At 43.8% G+C, this 10,996-nt stretch overlaps 1 protein-coding gene across 3 annotated transcripts in view; it reads left to right on the forward strand.

The window, feature by feature from the left end:
- Positions 1 to 10,996, forward strand: part of CTBP2 (C-terminal binding protein 2) — a 204,786-nt gene that overhangs the window by 50,549 nt on the left and 143,241 nt on the right. For all 3 annotated transcript variants that reach the window (XM_006143911.3, XM_014586074.2, XM_006143910.3), the window contains exon 2: positions 2,565 to 2,668. The gene's annotated coding sequence lies outside the window, so the exon portion shown is untranslated. The remainder of the gene's footprint in view (positions 1 to 2,564; positions 2,669 to 10,996) is intronic.

The raw sequence follows: 10,996 nt of genomic DNA on the forward strand, positions 1-10,996 counted from the left end.
AAGAGAGTTTTGCTATAGGGCATGTGTGCTCAACAGAGAGACAGAAAATGAGAAATCATCTCTCCCCCCAGGAGTGATGGCCATGCCACAGTCCGTTCATCTTCATTCTCCTCTTGGGATTTTGGGTACGCATGCACATGTGCCCTGTGTGTTTTAAGTTGCCAGGTCTGGAACTCGAACCTAAGTCAAATATGTGGGAGTCCTGATGGTTAAAGATGGATTCCCACATGGCCGACTGCGGTTTGAGTCCCAGACCTGGTGGCTCACTTTCTTGCTTTCTCTTTCTTTCTCTTTCTCTCTCTCTCTCTGTCTCTGACTGGTCAAAAAAAATTTTTTAGCATGAATCAAACTTACCCCAAAAGGGAATTTTATTGATTACTTTATTCCCTCATAAAAAGACCAACTGTAATCAAATGAGGTGAACATTTGCCTCAAGATTTTGTCATCTTCATGATAAAAAAGATGAGGCTTAGAACTGGATCATGGGACCCTTTCTCTTATCCCCTCCCAGTTCAAAATGCTTACATCTCTTAGTAGCCAGCATTGTCTTAGATCTGCAGTTGGGCTCCACACATTCAAGCCTCAGCACAGTCTTCTTTGTAGTTTTTGCCTTTTTCTGGAAAATAGGCTTAGTCTGTCCACCATAGCCACTCTGCTTCCTGTCATAAGGCCGCTGTCCCTGAGCACACAGAGGATCCTTGCCCTTTTCGTACTGTGTCACTTCTGAGGTTGGTGCTTGCCACACTTCTCACAGAAGGTCCGGCAGGTTTTAGGGACGTTCACCATGTTTGCGGGCCTGCTATCTGCACAGAAAGAGCTGGTCAAATTTTTAAAAATAATAATAAATGGAATTGAATGAATAATTATTTTAAAAATGTCAAATGCATTTTTGAGACTTGATGGGCAGAGTATGAGACAGCATGGCAGTCAGGGCAGGGGAAGTGTTACAGAAGGTAGTTGTGAGATGGGTTTTAAACGGTGGATAAGTTTTTTTCAAACAAGCTCTGCCACCTCAAAAAGTCCCCTGACTCAGAGATGCGTGTGTCTCTAGAGGCTTGGCACTACTGAAAGACTATGCCTATCCCTCTCTTCCTAGCACTTAAGGGACTATACTGACTCCATCCTTCCCACCTCCTTGGATGAAACGGTTTGGGTCATAAGGTGTTGTAGGGGTGCAGCTGGGAGTGAAGTGCTTTTTAACCATAGGTACGCGATCACCTTGACTAACCCTGTACCTGAATAGGTTTTCAGAATCATTCCTGCCACTGACTCCGTTCTGTTGATAGTTGTGAAGTAGGAGCTAGTTGTCTAAGGGCACAAATGCTCAGCTTTGCTAAATTAAGTAAGGGGGCGAACTGTAGAGGGTGGTTTTCTTTTGAATGGGGAGTGGAGGCCCTGGGAGGTCCAGCTGTTCTTTACAACTTGCTATATGATTGTGTAGGAGAATGTGTTACAGGATTAGATCCTAAGCGATTAGCCCAATGCTTTAAAAGAGGAGAAACTTAGGGATCTACAGCTCCCTAGGATTTAAGTGGTTTGAAAAGTAGATTTCAGCTGGGAAGCTAGGCACGGTAATTGTATGCCTTTGGGTATATTAATCAACCAGTTCAATCCTGATTGTGAGGTGGGGTTGGAAATGGTCAGGCGGCAACAGTTCATTTCTGTCCTTATTTCCTTTCTCATGGAACTTGAGAAAGATTGCCTCAATATGTGGGCACTCCAGCTGCACAGCAACTCCAGCGTGGAAGTCCCGTCTTTCCATGGGAAAGTCATAGCGGAAACACCTCGATCTGCTTGCAGTCCGGTTTGTCTTTTTCATCAGCCACAGGAGAAGTGACTCCCCTGCCCACCCCTCTTAAAGCTTTGTGTATATAGAAAGTAGTTCAGATGACATGGATGGTACCATATATTTCCTCTTTATTCCACGTAGAGTAAAATAAATGTGAGTGCTGTTTAATGCATCACCTCATTTCATATTGCATTTGCCAAGAAAGTGCAATTTTATTGAACATTAGGATTGAATTCTTAACTGAGTAATCAATTTCAGTAGTAAGTTAAAATGCCTTCTATTAATGGACAACTGCAACCGTTAATCAGAGTTACAGTAGATTAACAGTTGTCAGCATTTATGCTAATAGCACTTATAAACCACGGGCTTATGAATCGCACTTTATAATTCCATATTTCTCTAAACAGTTGGTAATACTTTTTGCTTGAAGGTATTGATTGTTTTGTCCCTTTGCTTGCTACTTGGCAAGGTAAAGAAGGCTAAATGGCATTTTCACGGTGATGACACAATATCACCTTCTGGTTTTGCACACTTGGCTTCATGTCAGCATAGATGGAAAGGGTTCATTTGTTCTGGTGCTCTGCTGTTTAATTTGATCTGGTGTGTGACTAAAGCAAGACAAATAGTATTTTTAATGAAACCATTTAATAACCTCTAGTAGCTTAGAATCGAAGGCATTGGAAAAATGCAATTAAAGGATGGCTAGATGTAAACAAAACAAAACAAAACAAAATCACTGCTTCACCTCCACTGACTCAATTCATTTTGCTTTCAGGGTTTTATCACCTTAAATGGTTTTGAACCAATGAAGCTGTATTCCCTTAAAAAGACGGACAGCCGACTGTGTGAACTATAGAGTTTGTGGACAGACTTACATTGGTGAGTTATTAAATATCTCCAGGTAAAAGTTCAGTTTTCGAAAAAAAGCCCTTTGGAATGTGTTTTCAATTAGTTGATGACTATGGATCGCCGGCAGCCTCTGGATGTTTCATTGGGATGTCTAATAGCAGGATCATATTGATTGTCTTTCAATTAATTGCATCTGGTATTTTCATTTATCAAAAGCAAAATACATGTAATTAACTCTGAAGCAATAGAGTTCAGTGTAAAGTGATTTTTGCTGCTGCTGCTGCTATAGAGATAAGTCAACGGAAATTACACTACAAGGAAACTCAAGTCAGAATGAAAAGAGTGTTAGGACTTTCTGATGTATTAATTAAAAAGAATAAAAATGAATTAGAGAAATAGTCTCCTGCCACCTCAAGTCACTCGTAAAATGGTAGATGGACGTCTTTGGAAAGAAAGCAGCTTGCTGATGACGGCACCTCTTTAATCAGCTTAGATTTTTAGAGTTACTAACCTCTAGGATGTCTTGAACATGTAATGATTTTTTCTGGCTGGTTGATTAGGAATGTTGGGTGTGGGCTGAGGAGAGCGTTCAATTCTGTCTGCACTCATTTGAAGTGTGGCTGAGAAAATATTGATTGGTACAGTGCAGTCCTTCACCTGTATTGAGGTTTTGGGGTCCCAAGTTTAGTTTCAACATGCCTTTAGCCATTTTTCACAGAACTTGATTCTTACTCAAAAATCTCAAAGTGGCTATGTCTCAGATTAGATGGACTTTATCTTACTTTAAAAACAACAACAACAACTATTTTTGGCCTTGAGTTAACAGTGTCATTCAATATAATAAGACTAAAGTGTGAGCAAATTTACTCAGTGTCCATTCTGTCTCACCTTTCTGTCACATCCCTAGACAGAACCACTAGGGGACGAGGGCTGGTTTGGAGGAAGGTTAAGTTCAATCTTGTAGCCTCAGGGCTGGCTTCCTCAGGAGCCGGAGGTACTTAGAGACTTGGAATCCAGTATTCTTCTGTGGACATCAATGGGTGACCACTTGGAAAGCCAAGCTGACCCTCGGCCCAAGCCCAGCCAGTAGAGTGGGCTGTCTGTGGGCTCCCTTCTTTTTCCCGTGGGTAGAATCAGCGGGCGCAGACCTGTACCAGCAGAGAGTCTGCTCCCCAGCTTTAATGCCAGGTAGCGTCCTTTCTGGGAAGTTGGAAGTCTTTTCTGTGAATTGAGTTGGTAGACCGGGATGGTCCCTAAAACACCCCACCACACCATCTTTTTTAATATTTAATTTGATGTAGACATTCAGAGACCTTTCCCAAGAGTGCTCTGAGAGGGCTTGCTGGGCAAAAGGCCACAATGGAGCATGAGGCTCAAATCCGATTACTTATTGAAGGAGCCCCTCAATAATCTTTGAATAATTAAGGATCTTGGCACAGGGAAAGACGAGAGACTAGAAGGATAATTAAACTTTCTTTAGGGGAGAATAAGTCATGACAGCCACTCTGAACCTTGGACATTCCATTTTGCCTGTTAGGTGAACATTTCTTTCTTTTCTGGCTTTCACCCATCCTCCTAAAGACCTCTGTTTGCTAGGATCTGCCCAGCATTCTCAGGCAGAGGTAAAGTCGTCATGGACCTGAGCTGGTGGGGTGGGTCAGGGTGTTATTTCCACCAGTGTCCAAGTATTGGCAGTGTCCAACACTTGAGCTTCACCCATCAGGTCATCTGTGCCGCATCTGCCTCAGGAACATGTCAGCTGGATAGCCAGAAATCTAGAATGACTCTCGGTGTGGTTTGCAGCAGTGGTCCCCAACCTTCTCGGCACCAGGGACCGGCCTTATGGGAGACAGTCTCTCCACACCCACTGTGCGCCCCATTTCCACCACTACCACTTTGTAGTATACGGTGAAACAGTCACACAACGGGGTTCATGTTCCCATGAAAATCCAATACTGCTGCTGATCCAACAGGACGCAGAACCCGGGCGGCATTGCTGGCAGTAGGGAGTGGCTGCAAACACAGACAAAGCCTCGCTCACTTGCTGTTGTCCAACCCCTGCTGTGTGGCCTGGTGGACCAGCACCAGTCAGTGGCCTGGCTCCCAGCAGGCCATGGACTAGCACCAATCCGCGGTCTGGGGTGTGAGGATTCCTGTTTTGGAGGTACTCCCTTTGGGGCTGGGAAATGATTTCCTCTAGTGATAGGAATGTAGGAGCTCGTAAAGATGAAGTGTACTTTTAAAATATCAACAATAGTTGAATAATGGTATTTTCATTTGCCTCAACCTAATAATTGAAACCATTCTGAGATCCTCTTTAGCAGCAGTCTCCATCACAGAAGAGTCAACATTTACAAATGTATTCAGTATCAGAATGAATTGCACGCACTTCCCATTAACACATTTCCGAATCTCAGCGTGTGCTGGAATACCTAGCCTCGTGTGGTGGTTCCCACCACGCCTGTGTTTTTGATGGTATTTTGGAAGCAATTGAGAGACTTGATGCAGTGCTAGAGTTGGTCATCATTGGAGCATAGTCACTGCTGTGATGGTGCCTTGTAGTGTCTACAGCCAGTACCCATGCTGACTGTGTCCCTGTTGGCCCGGGCTGTGCCCTAGCACCAGGCTAACCACACTTGCATATACTGCAAGGTTGGGGTTCTCACCTTCTGTCACACCCCAAGGATCCCATAGAGCATGTATCTCCTGTTGGACCTCTCCCACCCCAGGGTGCAGCAGTACGTCCAGTGTGTTTCCCACTGGGAAGCCACCCATGCAGCTGTGTATGGTCGACTCTCGGCAGCCCATGAGTGGTCATCTTAGATTGTAGCCCAAGTGAGGGAACACATGCTGATTTCACCCAGGGAGCTCAGCTGTTGAGATCCCTAGGCTAGACAGATCTTTTATAATGTAGGCAGAGGAGAAGAAAAAAGGTAGATGGAAAAAATTGCAATTCCAGGGGGCTGGCAGGTGGCTTGGTGGTTAAGGGCGCTGGACTTTCACATGATCAACCATGGTTCAAGTTCTGGACCTGGTGGCTTGTTTTCTCGCTTTCACTTTCTCTCTCTCGGTCCTTCTTTGGTCAAATTAAAATAGATAAGTAAATAAATAAAGTAAAAAAAAAAAAACCAACTCCATCAAAAGCCAGGGCCTCAGACTGCACTTAATCCATTTGTACATCATTTCTGTCATTTTAGCATTTTCAAGCATATCCTCATTTAAAAAGCTTTACTTCCCTCTTGTGCTAGACTTGACATTTTGATTTGTAGCTTTTTTTTTTTTTTTTTTAAGAATTATTATTATTTTTTTTTTAAAGAATTATTTAAGGCTTAACAGGTTGTACAGTGGTTAAGGGCGCTGGGGGGACTCCCATATGGCCAATCGCGGTTCGAGTCCTGGACCTGGTGGCTTGCTTTGTCACTTTCTCTCTTTCTCTGTCTTGCTCTGTCCCTCTCTAATCAAATAAAAAATAAAGTTAAGAAAAATTAATTTTTAAGAATTATTTTAATTTATTTAAAATTGTATTTATTCATTCATTTTAATTCGACCAGAGAGAAACACACAAAGAGAGAGAGAGCGAGAGAGATAGGAAAAATGAAAAAGCAAGCCACCAGGTTTAGACCTTGAACTGTTGTTGCCCATGTGGGAATGTTCAGCACCTTAACCACCACATTGCCTGCCGGTCCCTATTTAACTTTATTTATTTAATTTGACTATAGAGGGACAGAGCAAGCAAGTGAGTGAGTGAGAGAGAAAGTGAGAAAGCAAGCTGTCAGGTCTGGAACTTGAACCGCGGTCGGCCATGTGGGAGTCCAGTGTCCTTAACCACCACATCACTTGCCAGCCCCCAGTTTGTAGCTTAAAATAAATTTTTTTTATTATCATTTCTTAATTTGACTAGAGGGAGAGAGAGAGAAAGGGAAGGAGGGAGGGAGGTTGGAAAGGAAAGGGAAAGTGACAAAGAGAGCCACCAGATCTGGGACCCAAACGTCCGGTACCCAAACCATGGTCTGCCATGTGGGAGTCCAGCGTCTCGACTACTACATCACCCACTGGCCCCGGTTTGTAACTTTTAAAAATCACTTTATATCAAACTTCTCAGGTTTCTTCTCCCAAGGAGGCTCATTTTGTCATTAATAATGAATATCGACTAAATTTAGGTCTATTGCATTTCTGCTTTTACTATCTCTTTTGTATGTTACTACTTGATAGAATGAAAACCCAATATGCCATATGGTTTACTGGCTTCTCCTGGAACCAGAGTTAATTTTCCATCAATTCTTTAGGATCATGATTTTTTCTTGTACATTTTGCTATTAAGCATTAATATTTGAAGCAGTACCCAATTATCTTACAATTTTAAGAAAAATGTGTGGGAAAAGGTACTTGTGATTAAATGTCTATAAATGAATGGAAGTGCAAATCAAAGCCCTGTGCTTGCATTAGGAAAGCGATGGTGGAATAGCAGTGGCTGTGGTTTTGCAAAGACATGACAGGGTATTTGGCTGCATTATTTTGACAGATCAGAATAATGATGTAGAAGTTTGACCTGCCTAACAAGGCCTCTGGGAAAGGCAATCTGAGGTGACAGGGTGCCTAGAAACGGTGCGCTTGGCGTAAAAGACGACCTTGATAGGATTTGAGGAACTTGCTGTGCCAACCATCTTGAGGTGTGGTTTTTGCAGGCCGGAGGTACTGGGTGAGGTTGTCTCCCTAGTTGTTGGACCTCTGACCTGTTTCTGGCAGAAACAGTTTCTCTTCTGTGAAATACAGAAGGGAGAGTTGTCTTATTGTAGAAATGAATAAGCCTCAGGGTCTGATCACCGTCAGTAGTGGAATGGAGGAAGCGTCTAGCCTAGCATTAGTGGCCTTCCAGGACCACCTCAGCCTCCTGAGTGCTTGGCTTGTACTAGTCATCAGCCATCCAGTGCATCCGTCTGGCCTTTGCTAGGGACATGTGATCCTGCTCCAGTTCATAGGCCGTTTCATAGGCATAACTGCCGATGTCGGAAACCACAAACTAGAGGAAGATACGCAGAGCCTTTCATCTCCAGGGGAACCCTCTAGATGAGAAGCAGCCAGGAGGCTGAGATGGGGGTGGCAGTGAGGATGCTGCCAGAGCTTTAGCCAACTCTCTGTGGAGAGAGGAGGAGGGGCCCCAGCTGGAACTGTTGGTTCTTGTTTGGATTGGATTCTGGAGCCTTTGCAATGCTGGTTGTCAGGTTGTGCTCTGGAATCCAAGCACATGGGAGCCACTCTCAGCCTCCCAAGACTAACTGGAAGGTGTTGATTCACCCTTGGTTCTTTGCTTCTGAGAGTCTCAAAATCCTGGTCTGGCTTCCTGAGGACTAGAGAGATCATCAGTCTAAATCATCTTGTTTTTTGAGTCTGCGCTGGTCCAGAATTATGTGGAGAGCAAGCCCCCAGCTCTTCCCAGTGGGTTTGATTTTCTGGTACATGTTCGTGCTGCTCTCCACCTCTGGCTCCACCCTGGCTGCTGGTCCAAATCAGAGTCAGTTTGCCGGCCAAAGAAGAACAGAACAAAACAGAAGGTCTTAATTTTCACTCTGTCACCCATGTGTCAGGACGAAGTGAGCCAGACTGTGCTTCCTGGGGTTCCTGGCCAGAGGCCTTTCTGCCGAGTTATGCCCCCCCCGGAGAGCCCTCCTTGGGAGGGATGGCTCCAAGTGTCACATCTGGAGGGCAGGCAAACTCACCGCCCTCTTCCACTCCCCACCCCCCAAGTTGGTCAATGAATTTTGTCACTGTTGACCACATGGTTTGGGTGTTAAACGTTGGAAAATGCAGGTGCATGCTCTACCTCTCTCCCCAAGATCTTTAAAACCTTGGTGAAGATCCCCATTTTATTAGTGGAAAATTTGCTCAGATCTGCTTGTCAGCACATGGGGCCTTTGGGTAGATCTGTGTTTCAGACACCGAAGGTATAGTCCCAAAGTCAGATTTGTTCTTGTTCCTCGCTGCTGGAAACACGTGACTTGCATTGTCAGTCCTGTAGGATCCTTTTTGCAGTTGGGATGACTTGTTGGAGTCTTTGTTTTTGGAAGTTCTTTCTTTCTTTCTTTTTTTTTTTTTTTTTTATTATCCTTTTTGCAGTTGGGATGACTTGTTGGAGTCTTTGTTTTTGGAAGTTCTTTCTTTCTTTCTTTTTTTTTTTTTTTGATTATAATTATGTGTGTCAGCCCCTTCCCCACATGTGAGAGAATACTACTTGGTCTGTGCAAATTGGTGCTGTCCACAGGCTGCTTCTTGCCCCAGAGGGTGTGACCTTGTGTCAGATTCCTTGTGTCAGATTCAAATACGTGGAGAAGGCCCTTGCTCTCCTTCTCTGTGGCCAGCCATGGTAGAGACCCAGACAAGCCTTGGACAGAGGCCTGGCCAGCATGAGTTCCTGCCCCGCCCCTGGGCTCTCCACTGGACTGAAAGACAGCAGTCTACTGTTGAGAACACCAGAGGCGAATGTGAGTGGTAGATCACTATCATTTCCCCAAGGCTTGGAGCGTGTGTTTGTCAAGGGAGGGAAGGTGGGAAGGATATCACAGGATAAGGGCCTTATTTGTTAGAAAATGGTATTTTATATTTACTGTCAAGTTTCGGATTGGGGACATATATACGACAGAGCGTAATTGAGTGGGCAGGGAAATGAGCTTTCTTATGTTAAAATGCTAGGTGTCTAAATCAAGTGTTCCTGGGTGTGATTAATGGCAGATAAAAAGGGTATTTCTTTCTGTAAATATTTTTGTTTAGTAATTATGTGTTACCATGGCTGGTTTTACTACTACTTCTAATATGCATTAGACCAATAACTTGTTTCTTAAACTTGGTTCTTGGTAGTAGGCAGTTTGATTTTTTTTTTTTTTTTAAAGACGCACACTTATTGAAGTTCAAGGATTTTGCCTGGGTTCAAGTGTAAAGGGATATCATTTTGAAGCAGTTCTGCAGCTGCCTTTGCTAAAGAAATAACCGAGAGTGTGGGACCAGCAGTTGGCGCAACGACTATGTCGATGAACTCCCATAGAGTCGACTGCAGTTTGAGTCCTGGACCCGGTAGCTTAAACTCACGCCAGGTGCCTGTGCGTGTGTGCCCAAGATCCCGAGAGGAGAATGGAGGAGAAAGGGAACAAAAAAAAAAAAAAAAGGAAGAAGAAATAACCAAGAGCTCCAGGGGCTGGACTGTGCAGTGGTAAAACACAATACTCTATGAGGCTGACCCACTTGGGAAGGTTGTCGGTCTGTGTCTGGAACCTCTCCGACGACACCAGGCACACTTGTTCCTGTGCTCTGGGGCTGGCTGAAACCGAGGGCTGATCGTGGAGTTAGGACCATGCCAGTGATGCTGTATTTTGTCTTTGTCTCTCTCATTCATGGAACAAATAGAAGAAAAACTTTAAAAAAACAAACAAACAAACAACAAAACTCAAGGAGTTTGGTTTAGATCTATTATGAAACAGCCGACATGATACCGAAAGAACCTGAGTACTTTCAGAATTTTTCATGAGCTGATTTTTGGATCCTGATTTTGACCATTGTTTAAAGAGCAGAAAATCAAATGCATTTTCTAAAATAATGCTTTAGGAAATAGCAGCAAACTCTCCCTTGTGAAAGGTATGTCCCCAGGCCTGGCATTTTCATCTGGGTCAGAAAGAAGGCTGCTGTTGCCCTGGCATCCATCTAATGCCAACTGAAAACATTTGCTTTACTTATTGATGACCTCATTTATTTTTGGCAAACTTGGCAACTCCCACCTGGCCCCATGCTGTTAAAAATAAAGTCGTCTTGGTTAGCTGAACACTTTTGCAACTCATTCTTCCCTTGTAGCAATTAAGATAATTCCCCTAGACGTGTACTAGGTAAGGGTAGATAGGTTTTAAGAGAAAATGCTATGTAATTCTTGGGTTTTGGTGGGCACATGGGTAACGCGTCAGACCATCTTCTGTGAGCGGTCGCTCGTGTGAGGTAGAATGGAACATTTTCCTGTACTTATCCTAAGAAGCAGCCTGAGCAGTGACATTTATACATATTTCATAATGTGGTTTCTTTAGGCACACAGAGCAAACAAATCAATCTCTCAGCAGTGTACTATTTAAAAGAAACAGCAACAACCTGTGGGGTAAGTTGCAGAAGCTGTTCAAATTAATTATATATGGCAAAAAGATAGAACATTGAGGGGAAATGTGAATGTACGGGGATAAAAAAAAAACCACACATGGATGAGTAGCGGTTATATTATTTATCTTTTAAAAGACCAGACTTTCTGGGGACCAGCAGGTGGCGTGGTGGTTAAGGCACTGGGTGCTCCCACATGGCTGACCATGGTTCAAGTCCTGGACCTGGTGGCTT

This window comes from Tupaia chinensis, unplaced genomic scaffold, assembly GCF_000334495.1.
Source record: "Tupaia chinensis unplaced genomic scaffold, TupChi_1.0 Scaffold000113_1, whole genome shotgun sequence".
Lineage (NCBI taxonomy): Eukaryota > Metazoa > Chordata > Mammalia > Scandentia > Tupaiidae > Tupaia > Tupaia belangeri.